Here is a 23,886-nt window from a genome sequence, read left to right on the forward strand (position 1 = left end):
AATAAAGGCATTTAAAAGAGAAAGTGAGATCATTTATCATTCAAATTCTGACTGAAAGGTCAATCAATGGATGCTAAGAAAGCAAAGAAACTGCTTTATAAATTTCTAGATAATTGCTTAGAATATGATAAATTTAAACTTTTAAATAATTTGTCTTTTAGTTAATTCACATAAATAAAAAATCATAACTATGAATTTAGGGGGGAGTTAAAATGAGAATAAAAATTCTAGACAATTTGAGAGTGACTGGAATAAAAATCTCTAAGGTCTTTTGAATTCTTTAGACTAAAGGGAGATAAACCAATTAAACTTAGACATCACGGCAACTGGGCATCTTAAAATTTGAAGGCCAATCACTTAAATAATGAAAATTGAATGACTAATTTCTAAAAAAGTACTGTAGAATGTGGAAAGGGCTGAAGTAATAAATCAACCATTAACAATCCAATGAAAGGGGAAAGGTAGAAAAAGCAGACAAGGAAAACATGGTAAAAACATAGGCTAGTATAGAAGGCCAAACATAACAGAAATCACAATTCAACCCAAATACTAGAGGAGAGATTTTCAGATTAAGCACAATAGAAATTCATTTGCAGAATTGTAAAATTCAGCTTATAAAATTAGTCAGATTAGGCTATACTGTGATAAATTAACTCTACAAACTCTGTAGCTTAAAGAAACAAATAGTTCTTTTTTCCATGAACTTGAAATATTATGGCTAGATATTCTCTATCTATAAAACATGATCACCCCACAGGGTTCACTATTGCTCTCTGGCCAGGTCTGGTCACAACTGAAGTGAGGCAGGGAAAATAGAGACGACCTCCCTAACTTGGTGAACACCATCTCTTTCACATATTTTTAAATGTAACTCAGAAATACTGAAAATAAAGGAATAGAACAAGTTACACCTCACAAATATTAACAAAAGAAAGCCAAGGCAGTCATTTAATAACTATGAAATTGACTTCAAGTTGAAAAAAATCACTCTTCCACAAAACAATTTGCTAGTAAAATATAAAAATCCTTAACTTATATGTATATAACAAGACAACCTTAAAATATTTAAAACATTACAGAAAAATAAAGAAAACCCAGTAAATCCACTATCATTGAGATTAAATATATATCTCTCAGAAATTTCTTAAGTATATATACCTGAAACACACATAGAGATACATATATAGTATATAATAAAATTTAATTATCTAAAAGACAGAAATCATATAAAGCACATGAATAAAAACATAGTAGATGTGCCATTTGTATGCATCAGACCACATTCACAGAATGTGCAGTTTCCAAATGTACATACAACTTATAAAAATTGACTATGTACTATCTATGAAAGAAATTTAAACAAATCCAAATCCATGATCAACCAAATCTTGCAAAATGCAATGGAATTAGAATTTTAAAAGTCTATGATGAACAAATACATTTGAAAATTTAAATTACATTCGTAAATACGTCTTTGGTCAAAGAATGAATTACAAAAGAATTAATAAAATAGATACAACTGTACAATTAAACTACAATGCATCAAAACTTGTGGGATATAGCTAACAGAATATAAAATTTTCAAAAGACATGCTTATAACCTAAAATTGGATCAAAAAATTTGACACACACAAAAAATGAAGAGAGCAAGCCCAAGGAGAAAACAAGGGAAGGTGTGATGATAAAAGCAGAAAATTGAAGGAAAGTAAAGAATAGAAAGTATCAGTGAAACCAAAAGAAGTCTTCGAAAAATACAAGTAAAAAATTTATCTAGAAACATGACTGGTCAAGCAAAAATACAAACAAAAATTATCAGGGATTATACAGACATTGTAAAGACTATGGAGTGGAAATATTAGGCAGAAGTTTATGAAAATGCAGATAAATTGCATATTCTTTCATAAAGATATAAATTATGAAAATTCACTTGCATTGCTATAGAAAGACTGAAAAAACATGTAACAATGGAGAAAATGCAATTGCTAGTAGTCAGAAACTACTCACAGAAAAGCCCTCTTAAGTAATTTGTTTTTATGCAAATTGTTCCAGATTATAAAGGAAAAAGTAAAAGTATTCCTAGCTCATTTTATAATACTAGAAAAACCTTGGTATTAAAACTGGGCAATGATAGAATACTAAAGGAAAGTTATGCAAAAACCTTAACTAAATGATTTTAAGCACATATGCAAAAACCCTAACTAAATGATTGGTGAATCAAGTTATGAAATGGCTTTTATGACAAGAAGGGTTTACTCAGTAATGAAAGGATGTTTTAATTTTAGAAAATCTATTAATGTGATTTTCCACTTCAAGCTGTCATATGATCATATAATTATATTATATATATATTATATTTCTCAATAGAGAAAAAGCATTTAATAAAATTCAACTCTTAATTGTGATTGAAAACTGATAGGAAATTAGTAACACTTGGGATTTCCCCTAGGTATTTGACTAAAAAATACAGTAAATATCATACTACATAGTGAAATTTTAGATGTCTTTCTTTTAAATCAGAAACAAAGCAATGATGTTTATTACCACCTCTATTAAATACTGGAGTGACTATATTAAAGAACCAATACAAACAAAACAATGACTGAGGGATTTAAAAAACGGAAACTGTAAGAGGAAATTGCCATCATTAACAAATAATATGAAAGTGCATTTAGAAAATGTATGAGGGGCGTCTGGGTGGCTCAGTTGGTTGAGTGTCCAACTTTTGCTTTCAGCTCAGGTCATGATCTCATGGTTCATGAGTGCGAGCCCCGCGTCAGGTTCTGAGCTGAGAGCATGGCATCTACTAGTGATTCTCTCTTTTTCCCTCTCTCTACTCCTGCCCCACTTGTTCTGTCTCTCTCTTAAAATAAATAAATAAAGTTGAAAAAAATGCATGAGAATCTCTATCTCAGCTCAGGTCTTGATCTCAGGGTTGTGAGTTCAGTCCTGTCTTGGGTTCCACACCAGCGTGGAGCCTACTTAAAAAAGAAAAAAAAAAAAAAAAGAAAAAAGAAAATGCAATGAAAATCTCTAAACGAAACTGAGGTTTAATAAGAAAATTCAATAAGCTTTCTAATTACAAGATAAATATAAACACGTAAAAATTTCTTATTCATCAGAAAGCATATTTTAAAAATCCTATTCATAAGAATAGCAAAAAATATAGAGGTACCTAAGTACAATTTTGGAGAAAATAATTATTTTCAATAAAAGACAAAAAAAGATATGGATAAAATGTAGAGAAATACCATGTTCATGAATAGCAAGATTCAGTATTGTAAAAGTGGTAATTTTCACTAAATGAATCTATGTTTAATTAAAGACTAATTGATACTCCGTAGAAACCTTTCAAGATTGAGAAGCCAGTTCTAAAATTAGTGTGAAGAACAAAAGGAAAGGAGTTTGAAGAATAAGAAAGGAACACACTTGACAAAATATGAAGAGTTTTTATACAGCTATTTTAAAACATATATGTATATACTTAAATTGATAGTATATTACACTTACATAATTACATAATGTATATATGCATATATAATGGATATATAAATATTAATTGTGCATTATGAATATGTAATATATATTAAACATTTTATTTATGTAAAGCATTTTATATTAATATGTATTTTTTAATGTTTATTTTATTTTATTTATTTTTGAGAGAGAGAGACAGAACACAAGCAGGGGAGGGGCAGAGAGAAAAGGAGACACAGAATCCAAAGCAGGCTCCAGGCTCTGAGCTGTCAGCACAGAGCCTGACATAGGGCTTAAACTCATGGACCACAAGATCATGACTGAGCCCAAGTAGGATGCCCAACCAACTGAGCCACCCAGGAGCCCCTAATATTTTAAAATTTATAATATATGTAGTGTGTATATAAAAACTATAATGAACAATTAAATGTTTTAGTAACTGAATGCTTTAAAAGTGATACTGCGTATTTTGGCTATTGTAAATATTTATGCTAAGTGATATAAGTCAGACTAAGAAAGACAAATATTATTTCACTTGTATGTGGAATCTAAAAGCAAAACAAATGAATAAGCAACAACAACAAAAAAGCAGAATCAAACCTCTAAATACAAGAACCAACTAATGTTTGGGGGGGGGGGGGGAGGAGCAGAATAGGTGAAGGGGAGTGAAAGGTACAGGCTTCCCTTTATGGAATGAGTAAGTCACAGGATGAAGGGCACAGCATAGGAAATACAGTCAATGATATTGTAATAAACTTGTCTGGTGACAGATGGTAGTAGCTACATTTGTGGTGAGCACAGCATAACATATAAAGAAACTGAGTAACTATGCTGGACACCTGAAAGTAACATAACATTGTATGTCAGCTATACTCAAATATTTACATAAATATGTAAATGTGTAGTAACTGAATGATTGAGAATTGGCACATTAGAAAAACAGAACAGGCAAGTTATCAAAACCACTCCATGAATATGACAGAGTATTACAAATCAATTAGAAAATGGGTGATATGTATATAAGTGTGGATCACATCAGGAGCCAGAAAATACACCACAATTTAAACAGGGGAGGTTGATAAAATTACTTTTATGATAGAAGACTAAATATGAATTGTAACAAGATCTCTCTTAAAGACTACCCTAGAGCTGAGGGAGTATCCAAAGAAAGGTAAACTTGAAATGAGAGTCCCCCCTCCTATAGGTGGGAGTCCCAAAAGGTATTCTTAAAGCCCACTCCTGTCAGAGAAATGCACTAGACTGCCCAGGCCAGAACAGGTCTGGAGCATGTGTCTGCCTCTGAATGGTCTGGAAACGTGGCCCTGGATGCAGGCCAGGATGGAGGAGTTACCAAGGGAAGGAGTACTCTGGCATACAGCTGAGCACTAACACATTTCCCCCACACCGGCACCACTGACCAGCCATGCAGCAGATGCCAAAGAAGGAGAAGGAAACACATCAGAAACCAAAAGAGAAGTCCTCTCCCTACTGGAATGTCTTTCAAGGGCTTTCTCCAGGAAAAGCTTAACATCATGTCCATTATAAAAGAGAAATGTTAATAATTCCAATCTATTCTGACATAACAGGTACTGTAAATACTGAATCTTCATGAAATGAATACATATGTAATATTTAATATTTGAACACTAAACAAAAATGAATACTCAAATCAAAAGATAATATAGCATCAACTATTTGCAAGTTCCATATGGATTAAATATCTAATATTTAGGGTCTTTTTTTTTTTTTTTTTTGAGACAGAGAGAGAAGAGCATGAGCTGGGAAGATGGAGAATCCCAAGCAGGCTCCATGCCGTCTACACAGAGCCCAACGTGGAGCTTGATCCCATGACCCTGGGATTAAGCTGAAATGAAGACTTGGACACTTAACTGACTGAGCCACCCTGGTGCCCAAATTTTCTTTAAATATTAGAAGAAACTATAAGCTTTTTATTTAATCTAGTAAAAAAATGTATATTTAAAAAACACATATAACAAAAATTAAAATTTTGATAAATTGGACTACGTTTAGCCTAAAATTTTCTATACAACAAGGGACACATTAAATAAAATTTGAAACAAACCATACTTTGGGAAAAGATATTTACAACTCATGTAACTGACAGTTTTAGTTTCAAGAAAGAAAGAACTACAAATAAATAAGGCTTACCTACAGAATATAAGCAGTCAAGGGGCTCCTGGGTGGCTTAATCAGTTGAGCAACTGACTTGTGATTTCAGCTCAGGTGAGGACCCCAGGCTCATGGGATCGAGCCCCACATCAGGTTCCATACTTAGTGTGGAGCCTGCTTAAGATTCTTCCTCACCTCTCTCTCTCCCTCTGCCCCTCTCCCTTACTCACACTCTAAAAAAAAATTATACATATACATGATATAATTTATATAAATTATATATACAATATATTTAAATTATCTGTGTGCATATGTATGCATGCATACAGAAAATTTAAAGAAAAGAAGTATCAAATGAGTCAGTAAATACATGAAAACATATTCAATCTTACTACTACTTAGGGACTGCTAATTAAAATAACAATGAAGTACAATATTGCACCCTTAAGCCAGGATTTGAAAGGCTGAAAATACAAATATCTTATGAGACTTTGGGAAAGGAGATCTCTCACAGAATGGGATTATAAATTGTTATATTCAATACCAAGAGCAATTGGCAAAACTAATAAAGTTGGTATACGTGGATCTCATGTTCCAATAAGTCCAAGTACATATTCTAGAAAAACTTTCATGCATATGTAAAGACAACACGTATGATGAATTTCAACACTACAGTAAAAAATCATAAAAATGTATCTACTGATAAATTATTGCACATTTATACAATGGGATATTATGTATCCATTAATATAACATACCAGATCTATGAGTACCAACAGAGAAATATCTAGACAAGAATATGAGTGGAATGGAAGATCAAGTTTCAAAAGAATAGCACAGTATAACATTTGACGTCTTATTTGTAGATACATACATGTATGTAAGATAGAGAAAAGGTATTTAATATTTAATATGTAAATGATGTAGACTAGTTTTGTTCATGGTATGAGAAAGACTTCCAATTATATGTACATACATATGTAGGTAGATGGAATAAGACAACCAATTACTCCAATATATATTGAATATTCTCTTCTCTACTATTTTAAATAATATTTTTGCTCTGAACTGTATTCCAATATATGTATTGATACATTTCTTGGCTTTCCATATCTTTGAATTCATCTGTTTTTCAGACCTTGCACAATACTGCACAATTTTAAATACTACTTGCTTAATAGCAAGTCTTGTTTTTAGGAACAGTAAATCAGTTTTCCTTTTTAAAGAAATTATCTGAGTTAATCTGACCATTTCTTCAAGTGATCTTTTTCTTCTCTACAATTCTTTAAACAATACAGTGAATTGGACTCAAATCCATCAAAGATTTACAGAGAACCTACTGTGTGCCAGGACTTTCCAAGTTGAAAGCAAAATAGTCTCATTGAGTGGTTTAACTTTAGAGACTCAATTTTAAAACTGAGAAAGTAAATGCCGCAGGCAAAGACAAACATTTTAGAATACTTTATCTAGGAATAAGACACTGTCTAAGTCAATTCATCAGATTTAGAAGTTTCATTTCAGGAGTGCCTGGGTGGCTCAGCATCCAACTCCAGTTCAGGTCATACTCTCACAGTCCCTGAGTTCGAGCCCTACATCGGGATCTCTGCTGTCAGCACAGAGCCTGCTTCAGATCCTCTGTTCCCCTCTCTCAGCTCCTCCCTCACTCACATTCTCTCTCTTAAAAATAAACATTAAAAAAAAAAAAGCTTCCTTTTATCTTGCTCCACGAATCTCAAATGTTAGTATACACAAGGAAACAGTGTAGCCGTATACACAAATTTTATGCACCAGTTTAAAGGGTAGCTTTAACTACACGTGATTTTTTACCCTATGTTCTAACTTTAGAATCTGAACCATGACTAAGTAACACTGAAACCTCGTATTATTAAGTGCTTAACTCTATGGAATATATATAAGGGAGAAAACTGTAGAAAGCCTAATGGCACAACGTAGAATTGGAGTTCAATTTCATGACTTGGATTAAGGCAAGAGTTGGGACTTTCCAAATGAAAGGAATACCTCAGGTGATGGTAAGTGGGCAGAAATAAAGCTTAGTACTTAAAAGTGTAATACATAGATACAGCTGTACAGGTTGAGGACTGGAGAACACAAGGGAGTGCATTAACACTGTAGTCTACATGAATTGTACGGTGCATACAGTACAGCAAAATCTGTCCTTAATTACTTAAAAAATAATAATGATGTTAATGATATTAATCTCATTAGTTAAATAAGAAGACTGGAAGAGACACAGACAAGTAAGATGCTGCTGACATTGTTACTTTACACATGAACAATTACCTGCTTGTAGCCACAGAAATAGTAAATGGCAGAAATGTTGACTTCTAATATTGTTATCGTATAAAAAGAGTGATTGTCTTGCCCAGTCACTCTCTAAAGTAAATGCTCTTTGTTAGCGTCCACTATTCTATCATGTAATCTTTCTACCACTTATCAGCCATTCACTATTAGACTGAGCACAGTGGACCTGTGGGCTGGTAACCATCAAATTATGGTGTAGAAACATAAGGTGAGACCATCAGACACTCACCAGGAAATTAGCTACCAAGAACTACTCACATTTTTTTCCTCTCTTTTTTATGTCCCATTTAGTTTTTAATTACCACAGACACATATATACACAAGAACACATATTATAAAATACAGTAAATTACACACACACACACACACACACATTTTGTTAATTAGACAAAATAATTCTGGGAACCAGAATACCCTGAAATCTCAGTGGCTTAATACAGGTTATTTCCTATCTGTGCAAAGTGCACAATGTGTCCAGTGGCTCTCTAATGCAACTCCTTTCCAGTGACTCAGGGATCCAGGCTAATTTGATTTTGAGATGCTGTTGTCTCAACATGTGGATTCCAAGCTCAATTGGTGGAGGAAATGAGAGGTATAATTCTAAGTGGGCAGAGAGGACTTCCCACTCACTAGGAAGGAACCAGATATGGTGAGCATTGGTCTCACCATATGCAGTCTCTATATTCTACATACCACACACATGTATGTAGAATTTAACAGATAGTTATGAAGGTAATTCCTAAGTACCATCTGAAAAAAGAAGTAGAAGACTATGAGCCACTAATAGTCCTCAAGGGCTCAGCATGCCCTTATAATCATAAGACTCTCCCTGCTCCCTGGAGTTGACCACTATACTGATGGGTGATCATAAATGGAGACCACAGTGACTGACTGACTTCAAAGTTATGAGCTGAAGAAAACTGTTAAACTCAGTTAAATTTTAACCTAACCAAGTTATATTCTAAACTGATATAAAAATTCAGTTTATTTTTTACTCACTGAACAAATTTTATGTCATAAAAATTCCCTTACTAGTATTAGTATATTGTTATACAAAACCACATTTTTAATTTATATTATTTAAATATACTAAAATATTATAGCTTAAAACACTTGACACTAACTTGCTTATTTTAGCATTTTGTTTTGATTAGTTGGAAGAGAAATATGTGTAAAATCTTGAAGAAAAATATGTGTAAAACTGGGTAAAATTATATGGTGATATATATACACACACACACACACACACACACACACACATATATCCCCTTTTTTCTTTTTTCCTCATTACTTAAATAACTTGGATGTTGCAGTGTGTTTAAATGAGCTTCCTGTTAATATTATGTAAAGATAGTACCCCCAAAATGAAAAGATGAAAAAGTATCTATCTTCAGAGAAGCACTGGGGAGAGTGCTAAGTATTTAGATAGAACTGCATTTGCATAATAAATGAGAAAAGGTTCAGATGAAAATAAATTATTGAAACATTGCTCAAAGATTCTCCTTTAATACTTCATTTTTAAGAACAAAGACCAGCCTGGTTTATCTGCTGCTGGCTGTGATACCTCAGCTATTAGCCTTCTCTGGAAGTTGTCCTTGCCTGGAGACAGCTGTCTTGCTCAAGTCATATGCTCTTCATAAGGTCAGCCACCATCCAATGACTTGTCCAAATGAAAATATAGACGCCCGGTCCCTTGGTTCCAACAGAGGACAACTCCAAAGGGCCATCCCAGTTTCAGAGTCTCCATAGCAGTTCTCACTCTGCCAGGCCTCTCTCCTCTCCTTCTCTTCCACAGATAATGATCTCATGGGCACTCCCTAATAAATTTTCTGCTTGCCAATCTTTCAAAATCTACTTCCCAGGGAATTTGGCTTGCAATATCCACCTCAAAATTAGGAACATTAATACACACACACATACACACAGTTTGTGAATGAAAACCTTTTGGAAATATAAGAAATCTGATAAGAAAGAAATTTAACGCTTACCTAGAAAACAAAATCTCTGGGCTAATAAAAGGACAAATGTAGTATACATAGGGTGGGAAGAAAGCTAGCTATGGATAGATAATTGTGAATATTTGGTGTATATGTTAATATTTTTTCCTAACCTAATGTTATGAGTATTTAAATAGACTCATTAATAGAATTTGGCAAGATAAAAGGGAGATTAAAAATACAATCGGCCTAGGGAACAGAAAAATAAATGTAAACACATTAAACAAGACTGCTTTGCCATATTAATTAAGAAAGAACCCATTAGTTAAAATAACTACTTGTTATTGAGAAATTTAGTTGCTTAATTAATGTTGTATATAGTATAGAATGTAGGCCTATTCTGTGTATTTTTTGTTGTTGCTGTTTATCTCTGTTAGTTAAAATGTACAAGGTCTTTGTGAAATAGTATTAAGGAAGTCTAGCTAGAAATTACTCTAACATATATTTGATCCATCCCCTTACTCAAAAATAACTGAATTCTCTTTCTAGGTGAGAAAACAAAAGCCTGCACAATGCCACTGGTTTTTATATGAGATCTAATTCCATGTTCATTTCCCAAGACACAGAGTATATAAATCGATAGCATCAATAGCTTCTTTCTACGGAAGTCTTCTTTGAATTCTGTAATTCCTTCCCTTTGTATTAAAGAGGAATAACCTTACAACGTTGAGGTATGTTCCCTCTATCCCTACTTTGTTGAAGGTTTTTTTTTATGAAGAATGGATGATGTACTTTGTCAAATGCTTTTTCTGAATGTACTGAGAGGATTATATGGTTCTTATCCTTTCTTTTATTAATGTGATGTATCACGACTGATTTGCAAATACTGAACCACACTTGTATCCCAGGAATAACTCCCACTTAATTGTGGTGAATAACTCTTTTAAAGTACTGTTGGATTTGATTTGCTAGTATTTTGTTGAGGATCTTTGCATCCATATTTATCAGGGATATTGGCCTGTAATTCTCTTTTTTAGTGGAGACTTTGCCTGGTTTTGGAATCAAGGTAATGCTGGCCTCGTAGAATGAGTTTGGCAGTTTTCTTTCCATTTCTATATTTTGGAACAGTTAAAGAAAAATAGGTATTCTTTAAATGTTTGGTAGAATTCCCCTGTGGAACCATCTGGCCCTGGACTTTTGTTTCTTAGAAGATTTTTGATTACTGATTCAATTTCTTTGCTGGTTATTGGTCTGTTTAAGCCAAAGCAATTTGAGAAAGAAAAGACAGCTAGAGGCATCACAATTCCAGACTTCAAGTTATATTACAAAGCTGTAGTCATCAAGACAGTATGGTACTAGCACAAAAAGAGACACATAGATCAACGGAACAGAATATAAAACCCAGACATGGACCCACAACTATACATCCAACTAAACTCTGACAAAGAAGAAAAGAATATACAATGGAAAAAAGATAGTCCCTTCAACAAACGGTGTTGGGAAGACTGGATGGCAACATGGAGGAGAATGAAACTGGACTACTTTCTTATACCATTCTCAAAAATAAATTCAAAATAGATGAAGGGTGCCTGGGTGGTTCAGTCGGTTGAGTGTCTGACTTCAGCTCAGGTCATGATCTCACAGTCTGTGAGTTCAAGCCCCATGTCGGGCTCCATGCTGACAACTCAGAGCCTGTAGCCTGCTTCAGATTCTGTGTCTCCCTCTCTCTCTCTGCCTCCCCCGCACCCCCACGCTTTGTCTCTGTCTCTGAAAAATAAATAAACCTTAAAAAATATTTACAAAATGGATGAAAAACCTGAATTTGAGATAGGAAAAAATGAAAATCCTAAAGGAGAACACAGGCAGTAACCACTTTGACATCAGCTATAGCAACTTCTTACTAGATAGGTCTCTGGAGGCAAGGGAAACAAAAGCAAACGTGAACTTACTGGGACTTCATCAAGATAAAAAGCATCTGCACAGCAAAGGATATAATCAACAAAACTGAAAGGCAACCATCAGAATGGGGAAAGGTATTTGAAAATGATGTATCTGATAAAGGGTTAGTATCTAAAATCTATGACGAACTTATCAAACTTAACACTCAAAAAACAAATAATCCAGTTAAGACATGGGCAGAGGACATAAATAGACATCTCTCCAAAGAAGACATACAGATGGCTAAAGGACACATGAAAAGATGCTCAACATCACTCATCATCAGAGAATTACAAACCAAAATTACAATGAGATATCACTTCACACTTGTCAAAATGGCTAAAATTAACAACACAGGAAACAACAGATGTTAGCAAGGGTGTGGATAAAGGGGAACCCTCTTACACTGTTGGTGGGAATGCAAACTGGTCCAGCCACTCTAGAAAACAGTATGGACGTTCCTCAAAAGTTAAAAATAGAACTACCCTATGATCTGGCAATTGCACTACTAGGTATTTACCCAACAAAAATACTGATTTGAAAGGATCCATGCACCCTGATGTTTATAGCAGCATTATCAACAACAGCCAAATTATGGAAAGAGCCTAAATGTCCATCTGTCCAACAACTGAGGAATGGATAAAGAAGATGTGGTATATAAATACACACACACACACACACACACAGAGGAATATTACTTAGCCACCAAAAAGAAAGAAACTTTGCCATTTGCAACAACGTGGATGTAGCTAGAGTGTATTATGCTAAGCAAAACAAGTTGGTCAGAGAAAGACAAATATCATATGACTTCACTCATATGTGGATTTTAAGAAAAGAACCAGATGAACATAGTGGGGTGGAGGTAAGAGAGAGGTAAACTAAGAAACAGACTCTTAACTATACAGAACAAACCTGCTGTGCAGGGGGATGGGTAAAACAGGTGATGGGTATTAAGGAGAGCACTTGTGATGAGCATCAGGTGAATCACTAAATTCTACTCCTGAAACTAATATTATACTGTATGTTAATTAACTGGAATTTAAATAAAAACTTGAAACTACAAAAAAAATAAAAATAAATTAAAAATTTTAAAAAGGAATAACCTGAAAAGTTTTCTATTCCTGCTTTGGTCTGGCTGGTTGTGGGGACTAGGAATGGCAGGAGGGGAGGAGGATGAGGGTGAAAGAGGCGGGTGCATTCCACAAAGGTGTGCAGCAGTAGTGGTATAACAACCTAGTAATGGTCTAGTGCAACTGACCAGGATGCACACAAGACGGAGTCACTCAGCTACCCATCTCTCTGACAGGAGAACAAATGTCGGACCTCAGGAAGGAAAAAGGAGGATGAGTAAAGAACTGCTGTCTTGGCTGACTAGAATTAGTATGCTCTACTGTTACAGTTTTTGATTACAGGTCAATGGTAGAAAAACAAATGCATCTCTATCTCTCACTGCAGCCAGTTTGATGGCACAGTGGGGAGTAAGGAAGGATTATCTACAAAGCTGACTGGATTACAAATCGGTGTTATAGATCATGAGTTCAGCTCTGCCTCTGTATTGTGCCAGCAATTTCTCTTCACTAACTTCCCCCTGGGCTTTCACAAAAACCATGTGGGTGCCAGAGAAGTCACGAGCTGATCTCTGCAGGCTATTCAGCAGCTGCTCTCAATGGTGCAGAAAAGTAGCAGAGATCACCCATTAAGAAGGAAATGAATAGGACCATTTTATCAGCAAAAAAAAAAAAAAAAAAAAAAAAAAAAATCACCTTCTGTCTCTTGGGCTGACATTTATACCCTTCTCTTGCTGCTCCACCACCATTTTCTTTTTACATTATCTTATTTGTTACAGGTAATATTACAATTTTATTTGTACTTAAATGGTCTGATTAGCTCTTGAGAAATAAAACTTATGAATATCAAACCCAAAATAACTTCATATTGATTCTGTAGCCTCTTCTTTTTTTTGCTTGTATTACCATTACACAAGTTACTCTAACTCCTAGTTTAGATCAGTTAAGACTCTATGATGGCTAATTTTATGTGTCAGTTTGTGCCATTGGTTCTGTTTCTGTGGAAAATTCATGAATACACAACCTAAATTCCATCACAATTACCTTGAAACAAAGTTTTTTTTTATCACCAATACTCTCTTCTATGGGATATGTACATGTATAAGATAAGGGCTATCTATGTAGAAGTTCTGAGTCTAGAATGGCTTCCCTGCAAGATGGCAGCAGATAGTACATGAACAGATTAAAAAATAAGCATCATGTGGTATCTTTAAAACAATTTTGCTGATGTTTTCTATCTATCTATCTATCTATCTACCTATTTATTTATTTTGAGAGAGAGAGAGAGCGAGAGAGAGCTAGGGAGAAGCAGAGAGAGAGAGAGAGACAGCATCCCAAACAGGCTCCTTGCTGAAATCAAGAGTCAGACACTCAAATGACTGAGCCACCCACACGCCCTGCTGATGCTTTTTAAAAAAACTTTATCTTTTCCGTTAAAATAGTTCAAAGGGGACTTAATAAAAATCTCATTAAATTCTTAAGTTTTTTTTCATTATTTTAAGCTCCTAATCCTTTCAAATATTTTGTCTAGTTATATTAAACATGACAAAACTGTTTTTTATTAACATCAATATCTGTAAATTGCTCTAAATCAGCATTCCCTCCACATTTGGGCAGTTTCTATTCATCAATATGATAGGTGGTCCATTTGTAAATCAGCTGGTTTCTCCCTAGTTGTCATAATATAATAAAATTAATGTTGTACATCATATTCTAAAGTAACCTGGCTGATTAATTCAAGGTGATTCTAGGCTCCCAAAATAATTAATGAACACAGGATTTATGTCCATGTCCTTCTACATGGATTGATGTCTGTGCAGTGAAGTAGTTACGACAGTAACCATTACTAAGAAATCATGAACAATAATAAATATCAAAAATCTCAATTTTTCCCAATTTGCAATTCTCAAAACCTTTGAGTTCTTTTCTTCTATTAAATGTTGATCTGTTTTAATATAACCTTTAGTAGAATTACTGACAGTTTCCAAGACTGTTCTGCTAAAAAAAAAAATCTGCCTTCAACCAAAGGAATAAGAATATTGCTTTTGGCCCTGCGAATGCACTATAATGGTTAATTTTACGTGTCAACGTGGCTACGCTACACAGTGCTCAATTGTTCTGTCAAACACTAGTCTAGGTGTTGCAGTGAAGGCATTTGTAAAATATGATTAACACAATCAATTGACTTTAAGTAAAGCAGATTACTCTCCATAATATGAGTGGCCTTCACCCAATCAGTTAAGGGCCTCAGGAGGAAAAACAGGTTTCCCAAAGTGGAAATAAATTTTCTCCTCAAGTTTGTATCATAGAAACCTTGCCTGAATTTCCAGCCTGCTGGCCTGCCCTATAAATTTCAGACATGCCAGCCCCCACAATTGCATAACTGCATGAGCCAATTCCTTAAAATGAGTCAGTCTCTCTCTCTGTTTCTTTCCCTTTCTTTCTTTCCCTCTCTCTCATTCTTTCTCATATATATTAGATAGATAAGTATATGATGTGATATATACTTCCTGTTGGTTCGGTTTCTCTGGAGAACCCTAATACAGGTAAATATGATATAATATACATTATAAAATCTAATATCCACATTTTATATCAGTTTTAAATTTGGAAAAACTATGTAATATTTTATTTGCTTTGGGTTTTTTTTTTGGCCAATAACTTTGGAGTATATACTCCTTCACTTTACTCTTCTAATTGGCACAGGCGTGAAATATAGTAGACACTCTACTGTCTTGTCCTTATTTGCTAAAAAGGAGATAACACCCCATTACTGAGTGAGCACACTATTTTTAATTTGCTTTATCCCAAAAGAAAAGTGGTTCTGATTTATAGTTAGCTTAAATTGCTATTTGGATGTATTTGAAGGGTTAACACTTGAACTCAAGGTCATTTGTATAGTAACAAGCAAGGCCTAAGTGTTAAGATCCAATGATAATCTCTGTTTCACACTTAGACTGAACAAGAGCCAAGCTGCAAACCTGACAGTAATGAGTTTGAAGAGAATTTCCTCACAACTCAACTTAAAATGTCTTTCCCTCTATATTTTATCTCTTTCAAACAGTTAAAACGTGGATTATTAAATTCAAATATCTATAATTTTCACCCTAGTCTTCTATGTTAGGCACCTAACAGTCATCCTAAAGATGTCCATGTCCTCATCCCCAGAATCTATAAATAGTTACCTCACATAGCAAAAAACTACTTTATGGATGTGATTAAGTAAGGATATATATATATATATATATATATATATATATATATATATATCAAGATATATATATATATATATATTCATGTACATATATATATCATGTATGTATACATATGTGTATAAATGTATATATGATATATATCACATATGCGCATATATATATATATATATATATATATCTCCATCCATCCATCCATATATGTCACATATGTGTGTGTGTAAGGATATATTTTTATATCCTATGGCAAGGACAGCGATTTTCGGGACCTCTGGAGATTATTCTCCTATTCCTACAGAGTAAGCTAGAAAATCAAAAGCAGTCATTGCTACAAAATATATCAATATTCCATCGGCACTCTGACCATTCCCATCTTCCTCAGCAGCTTGCAAGGTAGACAACGTTCATTGCTATCCATGTACAATTGCCCCAAGTCTATTATCTAGATAAGTGTATAACAGCTACAGATTTCTCCTCAAATGCATTAACCCAGCCCTTACCAGCTGCACATAGGAGCACAAATGAAAATCATGTTCAGTGAATAGGCCCTTGAGTTTATATGCCAGACCGGCCTAGAGTAATCAAGTCTCACAGACAAGCAATCTTGGCACACACCAACATTTCCACAGTATTCCTCTCAAACTGTTTGAGGCATGAGTGGTGTGATAGATGGGTTTCTTGATATAAATAAATTATATACATGTATCCCACTGAACCCAGTAATGTCAATGATATGGCTTTTAGGAAAATCACATTTTAGAACTTCAAGCCTGTAGAACCTAAATAAAAGCCCATTTTCTCCCTCTTTGACACCATACTTAATGAAGAAAAATAAGTTAATTGCTTCCCCACTGTTCAACAACTGCTATGAAGAAGGACATTAAGAGACAGTGAACTTAGTTATTATAAAATAAATCTGTTTAGATTTTTTTTAAGTCACTGAGCATCATGGGATCCTCAGTTTTAATCATGGGATTGGCTTTTACCAGGACTTCCCTAAGAACCAAAGAAAGTTACCTGAGCTGATGAAAAATAACTCCTCTTGCTATAATGTTCTAAACATTATAATCTTCTAAACCACAAGTTCATTACCAGAAAAATCATATGTAGATTTTACCATAACCAGAAAAGTATTTACTCCCAAATAGCTTTATTCATATTCCAAATTCATTAACAAAAAGTCATGTCAGACTTCTACTTTTTCATCCTTTATTGAAAGTTTTCTGATGTCTGAAAGGTAATTTCAGTTAATATTAAAATGAATTATATACCTAATGCATCCAATACTCACTAAAGGTACACTGCTTCTCCACTGGACTTTTTAATTCTTATAATTTCTCTTTTTTCTTATAAAATCTGTATTTTAAATGTAGAAAATAAAATATTCATTATGATAGGGGAATTCACACCCTTTCCCATCTTTAACCCTTCTAGCTTTTGAAATGATCAGAAATATATTTACTAGAGCTCTATTTCCCTAGATTTAGGTTTTACTTTGCAAGAAAAAAAGGGAAACTATCATTTTTCTAGACATTTCTAAACATTTTCTAGACATATGTCTAATATATTTTCTAGACACATTAATATATGTCTAGTTCACTCATATTCTCTTATTTCATCCTTGCAGTAATTTTTGTAGGAACACCTGAGAAGTAAAGTAACACCTCTATGTGAAGTACTATGCCAAAATCCAAATAATTGTAATATAGTATTCCCAGGGCCTCAGAGAGAAGACTTGGTGAAGATGAAAGCAGGCTAGAAATAGAGTAATCAAGTCTGACTTGTCTATTCACGGAGTTCTGAATCAAGGTTTGTAAACCAGTGCTAGACCTTCTGAGGAAGCAGCAGAATGCACACAGCAGACCGGGTTCTCTGATGAGCAGCTACTTCACAGTGACCACATGCAGCTTAGATTACTCAATCTGTCCATACCCTGGGCCATGTTCAAGTATACTAAGCAAGGAAGAAAGTATTCAGAGATGGTAACCCAGAGAAGGCAAGCCTAGGAAACTTGGGGCACAGGCCCCATGAAGACACATTCTGATTAGGAGGAGATAGCCCTAGAATCTACAGAACAATTTTGACATGGCTTTTTGCCACATTTGCAGCACAGAACAGGTCAGCTGTCCTCCGTTCTTTGATATCTTTTCCTACATGGCAGTTGCATTTGCTCCTGACTCAAATGTGCTTCCTCTCTTTGGGAAGGCACAGGATGCCACTGACTCACCCCAGAAGAATGTATGCTTCAGAGGTTGTTTTGCCAGGCAGTGGGCACAGGCTGAGTGAAAGACGGAAGTAAAGGAAAAGGTGGGGCACCAGCTGGCTTAGCTTCTCTCCTTCACTTACAAGGTACATGACCTTGAACAAATACTGCTGTCCCATCCTCCACATTTGCAGAAAATGAGAAAAGAGGATGTGATAACATCAAACCTGCAAAGCAGAGGTGGCTAATCCAATGGGCTTCTAGAAGTCCCTTCCAAGTTACAGTCTAAAATTATAAAAATAGCAATAGCTAATAAACAGTTTCCTTTGTTCCAAGATCCTTGTTGAACATCTTATATACAGCATCTCTATCCCTCACAAATCCTACATGGTAGGTATCACTAACCATGTTTCACAGAGAAAAACTGTGAGAAGACTGAATAAACTGCAGTGGTGGACCTAAAGTTTTTAGTCCTTGGTCTACATGACTCCCAGCTCCGTGTTCTTTCCTCTGTGCTCTGTTGTTCTCAGGTCTATGACTTATGCTATATGTGACTGACATTCCCTATAATTCCTTCAGGTTGAAAGCAGTCAACCCTGTTTCATGAGCCCCAGTCCTTGATGGCTGAGTATGCACAAGAGGAATTTTGTATTGCAATTAAAATTACAACAAGGTTAATCAGACACATATTTAATGATATGTATAACAGCTATTGTGCTACACATCATTAGGCATAAATGGTAAGCTGTTCATATAAATGAAAATAATTATTTTTACACTGATTAAGAAAGCATGGCTATACTCAGACAGGAACTGAGATGGGATGGAAAAATGTTGGAATAAAAATAATTGTTTCCATTCATTAACTTATTACTAATATATAAGCATTGTGCCAGGTATTTTATATGCATTATCTAATCCTCTTATTAATATGAGAAAAATATTAGTAATACATCTTTTTTTACAGACGAGGAAACAAAAAGGTTAAAAAAATTGTCATAGCAGTGATTTGGATGATATGCCAATACAGAAAGTGTCACTTAAAGTCCTTCTCTAATACACTTGTGTCCTAAAGGAACTTTAAACGGAAAAACCACTCCTTCCTTTCTCATTTCATCAGGTTTTCTTGCTCTTAAGGGGAAATGTTGTCTTCCCTTCAACTAAGTTAGTCTTAGAACAAAGTGTTCATTCTGCCTAAATTCCAAATTTGTAATAGACAAGCAACTCTTTCAACCTATTTCAAGAGCACAAGTCCATTGACTTTATTATGAGGGAAAACAGTAGGAAATATATCAGTGTGGACAGGCTAGCTTGTGTTTGGTTTACAAACCAAAACTTCAGTGGCTCAAAGTTTACATGTTCATCAAAGGATGGAGGTCGAGAGGGCAGTCACTAAATGGTGCTGACCATCTCAACAGAGGAAAGAGGGGATTGCAAAACCTTAGCCCTTTCCTTCTCCATGTTACATGCCATAAAAAGTGAAGTTTGTATTGGCCAGAGACATTTTGGGATCAGGGCTCCAGAATTTCAGCAGACAAGAAAGAAGTTTTCTTACTGATTAAAATAGAGATCCAAGAGGGAAAAGTTCAAAGAAAAACTTCACTACCTTTGAAATTTTGCTTGAAATCTTCACTCAGTGACCTGAAAGGTCATTTAAAGATATCATTTCCCTCTGGACCATTCCCATTTCCAGCTCCACTCTTTCTTCACCTTCCCCCACCTAGAATCCTGAGACAAAGCAGGCAGAGAATGTTGAGATATTCTGGTGATCTATTGTAATGTCTCAGACAGCCTCTTAGATATTATTAGCATTTATGTGCAAAGCATATTATTCCTTTAGTGGTGGAAAATATATACATTCTGTAAAACCAATCGTGTCCTAGGATATGCCCAAATACAACATCTGGTTTGAGTCAAATGTGGTAAGGTAGAGAGCTAAATGGCCCATAATAGGAACAAACATTGACCTGATTGGTTCAGTGCATACGTTGATACAAATAACGAAGTCCCAAGGGGCCATGGATTTAGATGACAATAAGCTATTGTAGTAATGGAATAGTTATTAAACTTAATACCAAGAAAAATAAGCAGTATTGACCAACTTCCTTTCTGGTCAGTCAGTTAGCAATATTATTGACAAAATGTGTGCTGAACATTTTACAGAGTAAGGGAGTGGTTCTCAGTCAGAAATTTGAGGACTCCAGGCTTCTACCTCCTTTAGGTGATATGACATTTCTGCCCCTCAACTCCTCAATTTAAACAAAAAGAATAAATAAGATATATCTGAGGTCCTCAAGAACCATGACTGAGTACTGTTTCATCTTCAGGTTTAAGTAACACTGCAAAATCTTCCCTTAGTGTTGGCAGGTGAAAGCCTTCAGAAGATGATGAGGAAGAAGGAAGAAACACTCATGCTCCCACTCTGATACAGGATGTCAGATCTGAATGAGAAAATAATAAAGATGGTTTTGCCTCACAAAGATCCAACTAATTCAGAATTCATGCAGTATAAAGACATCACTGATGAGTTAAGACGCTTTAAATTTCCCTACGAAAGTTGGATGCATGGATGAGTATCGCCTCAACTTCCTTGAAAGTGTTTCTTTCTGTCCAGAGAGGATTATTTAAGACTGTAGTTTGAGACTGTGGCAGTTAATGAGAGCTACTGGAAATAGGCTCTCCTGGCATTATGGAGGTCCTGCACGTCTAGTCCTGAGATACACAGCCTTTCCTGTTTCAACAGAGGTCCTTGATACCAACTGGCCTCCCCCCTCCTTTCACCCGTCCCCTCTCTACTTTATTCCAAGTTCACTCCTTTTCTTATCTGCCTCCAAGTTTCTGATACAAAGCTCTTTCTTCCAATTATGTTTCCACTTCTCTATACCACCACTCTGACCACTGCAGTGAAGTATGACCAGACTGATTTCCTGATGGCCAGCTCAAAATATCAATTCTGCTGAGTCAGTTTTCTCTGCCCTAAAACCTTCCATGTTCAGAAGACCTGAAACCATGGTGGGAAGTGAGACTGAGCACAGTTGGACAAGCTGTTCAAGGACTAATCGTGCTTGTGCACAGAGGAAAACAGATGGAAGGAGAGAGATTCCTGAACAGCATATGGCTGATGGGGCAAGGAACAAGTCTACTGAAATGAATTACAGATTTGGAGATGGGAGGCATGGTTCTACTGCCTACCATGAAATAACTTGCTTAGCTTATGCAGGATGTTTGAGATCTGAATTTCAATTTACTCATCAGCAAAATGAAGATTTAAAAATTAAAAAAAACTTCTTAGAGTTAAGAAGATTAAAAGAGATCATCAATTTGAAATCATCTGTTATTATTACAATTGCTATTTTGAATGTATAGCCTATTGTCTAACACATTAGACAGAACAGAATACTTTTAGAGTCATAAGTCTGAATTTGCAAAAAAATAAAAAGGAAGGAAGGAAGGAAGGAAGGAAGGAAGGAAGGAAGGAAGGAAGAAAGAAAGAAAGAAAGCTTCCCAAGAAAAATAAGCATATTACCAAATGTAGCACACTGATTGAAAGGGGCCCATGCACTCTTTGAAGTCAAGCTGTGGATTTCTGGAATGAAATAAAACAAAGCAAAATGCCCAAAGAAATGAAAAGCTTAAAGTAGGAACATTTTAGAAACTTCTTTTAAATTCCTAAGTCTATATTTATCTGATTTGTTCCATAGGTTATCTACTTATTTCTCATTTCTAATTGCTAAATTCAGAAGTTCCCAGCAAAATAAATAACTCAACAGGTAACTAAGTAAATGTATGGCCGAAGGAAAAATAAGATTTGTTTTGATTATTTCATTTATTTCTACAGAACCTGTTTGGAAAGCCATGTTGGAAAAAGCAGGACATTTTTGCAAATACTCCTGTCAACTAAGAATGCCTGTGTGCAGAAAAAGAGAGATCATGAAGATTATTTATAATATACAAACATACATATAATATACATATATATGACCATATATGTGTAGGTGCCTAGGTATGTAGATGCATATGTATGCACACACAGGTAAATGAAATGTCTAAAATTTAAAAGAAAGTATCTTAGTAAAAAGCTGAATCTAGAATTTACAAGGAAATTTAGAATTACCACCTCTCTGTTTCTTCCCTACAGACTAAGCATCGTCAGAGAGCCAGAAATCTCTTCACCATTTTTTTTTCATTTTCTAGGAATAATGTGTTTTATAAATTTTTCACTCTGTGGTTGGCACTGTGATACTGGAAAGTATTATTTAAGTCAGTAGATATTCAGTGAACATATATTGTGCTAGAGATTGATGAATAGGGGCAGCGTCATCAAGCATGGGACATACTCTTCTACAGAAGAGGAGATAATTCACACCACCTGAAAGGGAATCAGGGGCTGATTACCCAGAAGGTGATCTGGAATATAGACATATGTCCTCCAGAAAAAAAGAGAAGAAGGGATGAAAGATAAAATCTTTCAGAAAGAAAGATTATGTGGTAAACAGAAGACTGTGGGAGGCACTAGGTGAAAAAGGAAGCACAAGGAAGTTCAGAGTTCTTTCAACTTGCAAAAAGAAAATTAGATCATGAGCTTATTACCTTTCTTGATGTGTAGCCACAGAAAGAGCAGTTGCATTTTTAGTACCTCATCTTGACTCTAATTTTTTTTTTTTTTTTTAGGTAAGCTCCACACTCAGCGTGGAGACCAAATGGGGCTTGAACTCACAACTCACAACCTGAGATCAAGGGTCAGATGCTTAACTGACTGAGCCACCAGGAATCCCAACTCTATTTCTATTCTAAAGGGAGTAAGGAGCTCATTCCTAATGTATCTGCTTTTGGTTTATCTGTTTGTTTCTATGGAACTGGTAACAAATGTGCAGGGATAATCTCCAAATTCATTAATTAACCAAATATTTATTGAACACCTACATTATATTGGTTTCTATCTATAAAGGTAATCTTGCCAAAGATCTGTTTTTTTAAATTACAACACTTCTTTGGAATTCCAGTCCCTCCACATTCTCGGGGAGGGGGGGAGGGGAGGGACAATCTACAAACTCATTTCTCTTTTCCTCTAATAAATCTATCCCTCTAGATAAAATTGGTTACTTTCTGTCTCTCAATTCCTCCAGCTTTACATTAATACTCCTGTCAAGAACATCTCCTCCTTATCACATCTACTTGTGCCAAGCTTTACGTTTATTAAATCTCACTTTATCTTCTACCAAGATTTTCCAGAACCCACCCCCCCAAATTTTCCCTTTCAATTACACATGCTATGAATCTTAGTTACTGCTCAAATATCTTCTCCTTATCTTTGCTACTAGATCTTAATCATCTTTAGAATTAGAACCATATCTTACACTTCTTGTTATCCCTTTTAATAGCCCATATACTGCTTTGCACATCCTACTTTATATGTAATACATGCTGGGTTTGAAATTTAGATTGAACTTCCACGTCCCATTCTGGCAGAGATGTTTCATTGGTGTGGATAAGCATGGAAATACCTGTAGATTAGATTAAAAGGATATGGAAGGGCAGTGTTTAGGGCCAGAACTGTTTGGCCATTCTTATAATTACCTTCCTTTCAGTTACAAGAGTTTCAA

General features: G+C 35.0%; 1 long non-coding RNA gene across 1 annotated transcript in view; it reads right to left on the bottom strand.

Annotated features, from left to right (window-relative positions):
- The window catches only part of LOC122227742, a 310,519-nt gene extending 290,532 nt beyond the window's left edge, over nt 1–19,987 (bottom strand). The window contains exon 1 of the long non-coding RNA XR_006206209.1: nt 19,890–19,987. This is a non-coding gene — a long non-coding RNA (uncharacterized LOC122227742). The remainder of the gene's footprint in view (nt 1–19,889) is intronic.
- Between the last annotated feature and the right edge of the window lie 3,899 nt (nt 19,988–23,886).

Source organism: Panthera leo, chromosome C1 (assembly GCF_018350215.1).
Source record: "Panthera leo isolate Ple1 chromosome C1, P.leo_Ple1_pat1.1, whole genome shotgun sequence".
NCBI classification, from domain to species: Eukaryota; Metazoa; Chordata; class Mammalia; order Carnivora; family Felidae; genus Panthera; species Panthera leo.